This window comes from Citrus clementina, unplaced genomic scaffold (assembly GCF_000493195.1).
Source record: "Citrus clementina cultivar Clemenules unplaced genomic scaffold, Citrus_clementina_v1.0 scaffold_6, whole genome shotgun sequence".
Lineage (NCBI taxonomy): Eukaryota > Viridiplantae > Streptophyta > Magnoliopsida > Sapindales > Rutaceae > Citrus > Citrus x clementina.
Window position 1 is genome coordinate 7,151,288 of NW_006262139.1, and position 10,642 is coordinate 7,161,929.

Consider the following 10,642-nt stretch of genomic DNA (forward strand, 5'->3'; position numbering starts at 1 on the left):
TCTTCGTTAATCCCAAACTTTCTGAAATTATGATTTCGCCCAAACTTATGAAATTATAGAATGACCCAAAAATATTTAAATAGTTTCAAATAGGTCCAAATCCTAAATTTAAAACACTATCAAAGATTTTGAAATTACTTTCATTTTAGTCCAAAATACTTTAATTCCATAACATCATTTTCTTATTATAAAAGCACAATTCATAAATCTTTACTTAATAAATACATGTGGCTTGTTATCATCAAAATCAATATTTATAGCTATATAGGCTAACAATCTTCCCCTTTTTGATGATGACAAAGCACATTCAAAACTTTAATCTTGTTGTGAAAAAGCTCCCCCTTAATCAATGCAAGTTAAAAAATGATTTGAAAATAGTTTAACAAAAAACTCCCCTTGCATACATGCTCCCCCTAGATACATGCATATTTTCATAACACATATTAAATCATTCTCCCCCTTCATCATTAAAAAGAATAAAAGGCTCCTCCAATCAATCATCAAAATCGCAACATAAGCACATTAGTAAAAAAAAATATCCATAAGCATAAGAAAATCCATATAATCCATAATAATCACTCAAAAACAAATCCATAACATCCAACATAAATAGTCACAACAAATCCATATAATCCAAAACAAATACATAAACCGAAAAGCATAATAACCATCCATAGAGTCGAAAATAAAAGAACACACAATGCAGTAAATGAAATGTAGGTGTGTCCAAGTACAAGTATAAGATACTACTCAGGTGGTGAGGATGGAGGTGAAGGAGGTGGAAACAGATATGGAATGCCGAAGTGCTCAAAGAGGAGGTGCTGGCCATGAATGAGCTGCTGCTGCAGCTGCCGCTGCTGCTGCTGCTCCTGCTGAAGCTCAGTCTGCCGCACCGAAAGTGTCCACACCTCATCCATAAGCTGCTGAAGAGTAACATCTCCAGAGGTAAGAGGTCGTGGAGGTGATGAAACGGATACATATGCACTAGGAGCTAAAGCAATCGTGGAAGAAACTCGGCGTCTACGCTGCCCTCGAAATGAGAGTGAGAATACTGGAAGCTGATCAGCTGGAATCACAACATTTAGTGGCCGATCATCACTTGGGGCTAGAAAGGTAAACTTGTTATCGCTGTATTTGACCCAAGTGCCATCCTTCCACTCAAAGCCTAACCCAACAATAACCTCATCCCTAATACCCTTGGACGGCCTACAAGATGGTTCTAGAATCGGCACTTCAAAGAATTTAAGAATACGGGTAATGAAGTGACCATAAGGAAGAGAGCGGGTAATCAAGGCAGGAATGCTCAACATGGTGCGAACAATGGAATAGCCCAAGTCAACCGGGCGACCTCTAAGAATACAGTCAATCATGGCGACATCCATGTGAGAAACCTCATCCAAATGTCCTGATCTAGGAAGTACAATGGACTGGATGATACGAAGTAAAAAACGAGTTTGAAGACAAAGACACTGAGTACGGAAATGAATGGTACAGTCTTCAACAGAAAGATCACTACGCCGACAAATATTACGAACGGCATCAACATGAATATAGTCATCAATATTAGGAGGTTTCCTAAGAGAAAAAATGTCCAGGCCATTATCGGAAGATCCTAGGATGGAGTTCAACTCCAAATCATCAAATTCAATCAAAACTCCTCAAACTGTGGTGATTACTCGATTCTCTTTCTCCGCAGAACAATCCATATTCGAGTAAAATACTTTCACCAAGTCGGGATACACATTCTCCTCAATCAATAATGCATCAATCCAACCAACATCTCTCAATAATTGAAATAAAGTTCTATGACTAATCTGGAGAGTATGCAAAACATCCGGTAAAACAAAGAAAGTGTTGAGTATCTCACGAGTCTGAAAGTTTTGTTGAAACCGTTTGATCAAGTGTTGCTTGTTCTGAAAGTGAATGGACTTAAAAGTGGATTGATTTGAGGTGCCCCTTGCTTCCCGTGGCCGCGTGGTTTGTTGAACCGGTTCTTGGCCTTTTCTTCGAACCGGCCGAGAGCTTGACATTTTGATTTGGTTGATTTGGAGTAGAAAAGGATAAGGAGAATGATGATGATGAAGATTGAAAGTGATTTGAAGAAGAAAATTGGATCAAAAGTGGCTTGAGAGTGAGAAATCTAGAGAGAGAAAAAAATCGGCTCAAAACCTAGGTTGAAATTCGAATCTAGGGATTTGGAGTTTGAAAATGAGTTTTGAGTGTGATTTTAGGCATAAGAACGGATGGGGATCAAGATTCATGGACTGATTTGCATCAAAATCGAGTGGAAATTGTGGATTTTGAAGTGAAAATGAGAGAGAAACAATCGGGTTTTAGAGAGAGAACAGAAACGGTATACCGAATGCATGAGGAAGATGAATAGTGCTTAAAAGATCACGAATCCGGCTTGCCGGATTGGCTAACCAGCAAGCTGGTTATTGGACAGAATCAAGACCAACGAAAACGGCTTGCCGGATTGCAAATCCGGTTAGCCGAAAATGAACCCGAGAGCAACCATCTTGAACAGTTTTTAAAGGGCACGAATCTGGCTCGCTGGATTTCCTAACCGGCAATCCGGTTAGTGGGCAGAATTGGAGAAAGCCAAAACTGGCTTTCCGAATTTGAAATCTGGTAAACCAGATATGGACCCGAGAGCAGCAAGAGGCAATTTGGCTTGCCAGTTTCCTTAACCGGCTGGTCGATTTCGAGAGCCTCCAAAAATCTGGTTTTTCGGATTTCCTTGAACCGAAAATCCGGTTTTGTTCCAACACATTCTCAAAGCAAATTCGGTTTTTCGGATTGAAGAACCGGTAGACCGGTTATGAGGCAGAGACCAACCAAAGCAAATCCGGTTTACCGGAATTTGTCCTGAGAGAGATCAATAGGAAAGAATGTTTTTCCGGATGAATGGAAAGGGAATATTTGATAGCTCTTATACTTGTTCTACACACACCATTTCATTTCCGGCCTTAAAGATTGATTAATTTTAAATCATTTTGAGATTTAAAACTTTTCAATAAGCCATTTAATGCTTGAAACACAAAATCATAAAATCATAAATTTACAAGCATATCAAGTTATCTAATTCATAAAGCTTAAATCCATATGATAACAAACATATCAAGCCATGTAGTAAAACATGAATTAAGATTCAACATTCATCATTCCAAGCTCATGTCTTATCTTTATAAAATGCTCTTCGCTAAGAGGTTTTGTAAAGATATCCGCAAGTTGATTTTCAGTGGAAACAAATTTAATTACAACATCTCCTTTTTGAACATGATCTCTAAGGAAATGATGTCTAATTTCTATATGCTTAGTCCTAGAATGTTGAATGGGATTCTTGGAAAGATTTATAGCACTAGTATTGTCACATAAGATAGGTATTTGATCAAGCTTAATACCATAGTCTCTAAGGGTTTGTTTCATCCAAAGAATTTGTGCACAACAACTACCTGCGGCAATATATTATGCCTCGGTGGTTGAAAGCGCAACCGAGTTTTGTTTCTTACTAAACCAAGAGACAAGAGAATGACCTAGGAAGTGACATGTTCCACTAGTACTTTTTCTATCAACCTTATACGCAGCAAAATTGGCATCCGAATAACAAGTTAGATCAATATGAGTTCCTCTAGGATACCAAAGGCCAAGATTAATAGTGCCAATTAAATATTGAAAAATGCGTTTGACAGCAAGCATGTGAGACTCTTTAGGATAAGATTGAAATCTAGCGCACAAGCAGACACTAAACATAATATCAGGCCTACTAGCAGTCAAGTAGAATAAGGATCCGATCATACCTCGATATGTCTTGATATCAACTTCCTTACCTTTCTTGTCTTTGTCCAGCTTGATGGTAGTACTCATAGGAGTGCTTTTTGTTGTTCCATTATCATAGCCAAATCTTTTGAGTAGATCTCTCACGTACCTGGCTTGATTTATGAAAATTCCTTCCTCGTTTTGTTTGATTTGAAGTCCAAGGAAGTACTTCAACTCTCCCATCATACTCATCTCAAACTCTTTACTCATATGTGATGAAAAATCTTTACATAACAACTCATTAGTAGAACCAAAAATAATATCATCAACATAAATTTGAACAATAAGTATATCTTGGTTCTTATGCTTAACAAATAGAGTTGTGTCCGCTTTTTCCATCGAAAAATCATTATCCAACAAGAAGTTTTTAAGCCTATCATACCAAGCTCTAGGTGCTTGTTTTAAACCATACAAAGCCTTGGATAACTTATACACATGATCTGGAAATTTTTCATTTTCAAAATCAGGAGGTTGTTTCACATAAACTTCCTCCAAAATGTATCCATTTAAGAAAGCACTCTTGACATCCATTTGATACAAAATAAAATCCTTATGACATGCATATGCTAACAATATCCTAATGGATTCTAGCCTTGCTACAGGTGCAAAAGTCTCATCAAAATCAATTCATCCTTCTTGGTTGTAACCTTGAGCCACTAATCTAGCTTTATTTCTTACAACCACCCTGGATTCATCCATTTTGTTTCTAAATACCCATTTAGTACCTATAATGGATTGATGTTCCGGATTAGGAACTAACTCCCACACATTATTTCTCTCAAATTGATTCAACTCCTCTTGCATTGCCATAATCCAAGATTCATCATTTTCCGCATCCGCAAAGGATTTTGGTTCAATTTGAGAAATAAATGCAGCATGCTCACATGTGTTCCTAAGAGATGATCTAGTGGTAACACCTCGTGAGGGATCTCCTAAAATTACATCCTTAGGGTGAGAAGATACATACCTCCACTCCTTGGGGAGTGTTTGAGAAGTACCTTCATTTTGCTCTACATTTGTTTCTTCATGATGTTCTTTTTGAATTCCATATGGCGCTTCTTCTTGGTTGTCATTCGATGCTTCTTCTTGTTGTTCTTCTTCTGTATTATCATCAACAACAACTTTCTCCGTAGAGGAAGGGTTAGTCTCATCAAATGTAACATGCATAGATTCTTCCACAACTAAAGTTCTTTTGTTATAAACTCTATAAGCTTTGCTTGAATTTGAATAACTAAGAAAAATACCAACATTAGATTTTGGATCAAATTTACCAAGATTATCTTTTGTGTTCAAAACAAAACATTTACATCCAAAAACTTTAAAATAACCAATGTTGGGTTTTCTATCTTTCCAAAGCTCATATGGAGTTTTATTGAGATTAGGTCTAATCAACACCCGATTTAAAACATAACAAGCGGTGTTGATGGCTTCGGCCCAAAAATACTTAGGCAAAGAATTTTCATTCAATATGGTCCTAGCCATTTCTTGAATAGACCTATTCTTTCTCTCTATTACTCTATTTTATTGTGGAGTCCTAGGTGATGAAAATTGATGTTCAATGCCAAAGTCATTACAAAAATTTTCAAACGCATGATTTTCAAATTCTCCACCATGATCACTTCTAATACAAGTAATAGAATAACCTTTTTCATTTTGAACCTTTTTATAGAAAATTCGAAATGCATCAATGGCATCATCCTTATTAGCTAAGAACAATACCCATGTGTATCTAGAATAATCATCTACAATTACAAATGCATAAAATTTGCCACTTAAACTAGCATATCTAGAAGGTCCAAATAAATCTATATGAAGCAATTGAAGTGGTTTTGAAGTGGAGACATGATTCTTGCTTTTGAAGGAAGTTTTGATTTGTTTTCCAAATTGGCATGCTTCACAAGTTCTATCTTTTTGAAAATTGATTTTTGGAAGACCTTTTACTAAATCATTTTTCACGATTTTTGAAATCAAATCCATGCTTGCATGACCTAATCTTCTATGCCACAACCAACCATCATCATGCAATGCGGAGAGACATTTTTCATTTGTCGATGCACAATCTATATTAATGGTATAGACATTAACATATCTATTTCCTACAAACAAGACTTTCCCATCACATGCATTCTCAATAATACATTTTGATTCATCAAAGATAACTCTATATCCTTTATCACATAATTGACTAATACTAAGCAAATTGTGTTTCAAGTTTTCAACCAAACACACATTCTCAATGAGGGTAGAGGATACATTACCGACATTTCCAATTCCAATGATTTTTCCTTTTGAATTATCCCCAAATGATACATCTCCACCATTTTCGATCTTGGTAAAGCTTGAAAACTAAGAATAATTCCCTGTCATGTGTCTTGAACAACCGCTGTCCAAGTAGCACTTATTCTTATTCTTCTTTGAGCCCTATAGAAAAAATCTCAAGTTTTAGGTACCCAAACCTTTTTGGGTCCTTGAGAGTTAGCAATGGTTCCTTTCGGAACCAAAACACATTTCATACCATAATATGCATTTCTCTTCACTGCACATCTATTTTTCATATGGCCATCTTGATTGCAATAATGACATACAATTTTATTGTTAATAGATGTATTCTTCACAAAATAACTCTTGTAAAATTTTTGTTAAAAATTCGGTTTATAACCTATGCCACTTTTGTCAAATACACATTTTTGTGAGTTTAGCAAATTGTCCAACATCTTTTGCCCATTTGTGAATTTTAGTACAATTTCATTTAGTTCATTGCTCTTCTTTCTAAGCATTTCATTCTCATTTTTCAAGTCATTCATGTGTGACTCTAAGTGCTCATGTGAGGTGCTAGAATTTTCAAATAATGCAATACTATCACGCAATGTTTTATTTTCTAATTCTAGGCATGTAGTCTTTGCACTAAATGAATCATTTTCATTCTTAAGCTCTATCATCTTCTTTTTAAGACATATATTCTTTTTACCAATCTTCATTAGCTCATCATGCAAATCCTTAAAAGCATCATGCAATTCATCATATGTAGGAAGAACACTTACCTCATCAAGTTCATCACATGATTCTTCCCCAATAGCCATGAGAGCTAAGTTTGTCATTTCTTGTTGCTCATCATCGTCACTTGTTTCCTCATCACTATCATCCCATGTGGCCACCATAGCCTTCTTCTTGAATTTGTTGAGAAGAGGACATTCCGGTCGTATGTGTTCGGGCTTCTTGCATTCATAACAAGTGATTGGCTCCTTCTTCTCCTTCTTATTCTTGTAGCCTCTGAACTTTCTCTGCTCATTGTTCTTTTTGTAAAATTTTCTGAATCTTCTAGCCAACATAGCCAGCTCCTCATCATCCATTTCACTTTCCTCATCACTCTCATGTTTTGAAGCCTTGAGAGCAATGTTTTTCTTCTTTTCCTCATGCCATTTTTCAACTGCCAAATCTTCTTCATATGAAATAAGAGAGTCAATTAAATCATCAATAGGTAATACATTTAAATCCTTGGCTTCTTCAATGGTAGTCCTTTTTGGTCTCCATTCCTTAGGTAGTGACCTAATGATTTTCTTGACTTTTTCGCTATTTGAAAAAGTCTTTCCTAGGGCTCCTAGAGTGTTCACTATGTCCGTGAATCTAGTATAAATAGAGTACACATTTTTATTTTGTTCCATTTGGAACAATTCGTATTGTCGAGTGTACCTACTTATTTTAGATTCTTTCACTTGGTTCGTGCCTTCATAGACAACCTCAAGTTTGTGCTAAATCTGATTAGCACTTTCGCAACTAGACACTCTATGAAACTCTTTCTTATCTAAAGCACAAAACAAGGCATTCATGGCCTTGGAATTTAGAGAAGCTTTTCTCTTTTCGAAATCATTCCAATCCCGTGAAGGTTTTGGAATATCTTCTCCTACTTCATGTTTAGTTAAAGGCATGAAATGACCATCATTAACGATTTCCCAAATCTCATAATCTAAGGCTTGCAAGTAAATTCTCATCCTAGTTTTCCAATATGGGTAATCGTTTCCATCAAAGTAAGGTGGTCTAGTGGTGGACTGCCCTTCCCTAAATGTAGAATCATTTTGAGTTGCCATTGATCTTTAACTCTAGATGGTTAAATCTAAATAAGAGCACCTCGCTCTGATACCAAATGGAATATAAATGTGCAACCTAAGAGGGGGGGTGAATTGGAAATTTAAAAATTATCCTAGCAAATCCACACAACAAACAATCTAATGCCTTAATAAAAATTGAAAGCAATAAGTTTAATAAAGGCACAATAATTAAAGAGTAAGGGAGAAGAGAAACAAACACACGAATTTTTATGTGGTTCGGCAATCCCCGCCTACGTCCACGCCTCCAAGCAATCCAAGCTTGAGGATTTCACTATCCAAGCCTTTCCGAGGCTTTAACCGATTACAATTGACTTCGAGGTGTTAATAAACCTTTACAACGAAGAAATTATCTCCCAATCTCTTCACTCAAGTGTCTCACACACTCAAATTCTTACAATTGAAATGAAGAAATGAAAGTTACAATGAAACTCACTCAATGAGTAGATATTCAAAGATGAAGAACAATGAATGATTCAATGTATGTAGTTTACAAGTTTGAAGGCTCAAGATATCTCGTGTGCTTTTTGTTTTTGCTTGTTGGAGAGCTTCAAAATGAGTTGGATTTGAGTTCTTATAGTTTGAGCTCAAAAACTAGCCGTTACTCACATTCCAGGTGTATCCAGTTTGCCGTTTATGGAATTCGGTAAGCCGAATTTATGTTACCGTTAAGGCAAAAAATTTTGCCTAACCGGCTTGCCGGGTTCCGAATCCGGCAAGCCGTTTTCGGTCTGGACGCTTGCTGCCCGTATCTGGATTTCTTGTTTTCAGAATCCGGATAGCCGCTTGCTACAGTAACTTGCTACAGTGAAATTTTTCCTAAATTTTTAGTTTGACCCTAAAACTTTATAAAATTGTAGTATAGCCCAAAACGTTATGAAACTTTTCAAATAAGTCCAATTTCAGAATTTCTAAATAATTCTTCGTTAATCCCAAACTTTCTGAAATTATGATTTCGCCCAAACTTGTAAAATTATAGAATGACCCAAAAATATTTAAATAGTTTCAAATAGGTCCAAATCTGAAATTTAAAACACTATCAAAGATTTTGAAATTATTTTCATTTTAGTCCAAAATGCTTTAATTCCATAACATCATTTTCTTATTATAAAAGCACAATTCATAAATCTTTACTTAAAAAATACATGTGGTTTGTTATCATCAAAATCAATATTTATAGCCATATAGGCTAACAAGTATTACCATGGTATGCTGATATAGTTAATTATCTTATTACATGTAAACTTCCAGAGCATTGGACTAAGCAAGACAAGGCTAAATTCTTTGCAGAGATAAAGAATTTCTTTTGGGATGACTCGTATTTGTTCAAGTATTGTGCAGACCAAATTGTTAGACGATGTGTCCCAGAAAGTGAAATTCAGAATATCCTTTCATTCTGCCATGAACAAGCTTGTGGAGGCCATTTCAGTGCTAAGAAAACAACAACTAAAGTTTTACAATGTGGTTTTTATTGGCCAACTACATTTCGAGATGCTTACACTTTTTGTTCTTAATGTGATAGGTGTCAACGAATGGGGAGCATTACACGAAGGAACATGATGCCACTAAATCCAATTTTAGTGGTTGAGATTTTTTATGTATGGGGTATCGACTTCATGGGACCCTTTCCCCCTTCTTTTGGCCATCAATACATATTGGTTGCTGTTGACTATGTATCGAAATGGGTAGAAGCAATTCCATGTAGAACCAATGATCACAAGGTGGTGATAGGATTTTTGAAAAGCAGTATTGTCTCACGCTTTGGATTCCCTCGAGCAATAATCAGTGATGGTGGTGCCCACTTTTGTAGCAAAGCATTCAAAGTTCTTTTGACAAAGTATTCATTCACTCATAAAGTGGCGACCCCATATCATCCGCAAACCAGTGGCGAAGTTGAGATCTCCAATCGAGAAATAAAGCACATATTAGAAAAGACGGTGAGGCCAGACATAAAAGATTGGTCATTAAGACTTGATGATGCATTATGGGCATATAGAACGGCTTTCAAGACCCCGATTGGGATGTCACCCTACAGGCTAGTGTATGGAAAAGCTTGCCACCTACCTGTGGAACTCGAGCATCGTGCGTATTGGGCCATCAAGAAATTCAACTTTGACATACAGCAAGCCAGCTCAGAAAGAAGATTACAACCGGCAGAACTTGAAGAAATTCGCAATGATGCATACGAAAATGCCAAGATTTACAAGCAACGAATGAAAGTCTTCCATGACAAGCAAATTATGAGAAAATCGTTCACTCCAGGTCAGAAAGTGCTTTTATTCAATTTTTGCTTGCACATATTCCCAGGTAAGTTACGCTCTTGTTGGACTGGCCCATTTATTGTACATACTGTTTTTCCACATGGGGCAATTGAAATTAAGGACCCAAAGAACGGTGTCACGTTTAAAGTTAATGGTCAAAGATTAAAGCCATATCTAGAGTACCAATCACATGGAGAAAACACCGAAATAAATTTGAGTGACCCACCAGATTTGAATTGATTTTTTTTTCTTTCTTTTCGTTGATTAGATTTTTCTTTCTTTCTTTTTATTATTCTTTTGCTAATTGAAATTATTTTTGCATAAGTGTGTTTGTTTAACTATTAAGTTTTCTCTTATCATTTTTAATTATGAGTACCTTACTTAGACCGTTCCTCCTGAACATTCTTAAACCACTTCAACGTGTCAAAACTCATCTTAAAAGGCAGATTCAATTTTGTA

The 10,642-nt window shown here is 36.1% G+C and overlaps 1 pseudogene; it reads right to left on the bottom strand.

Moving 5' to 3' along the window:
- Positions 1 to 746: 746 nt before the first annotated feature.
- Positions 747 to 6,977, bottom strand: LOC112097315 (annotated as a pseudogene).
- Positions 6,978 to 10,642: the final 3,665 nt, after the last annotated feature.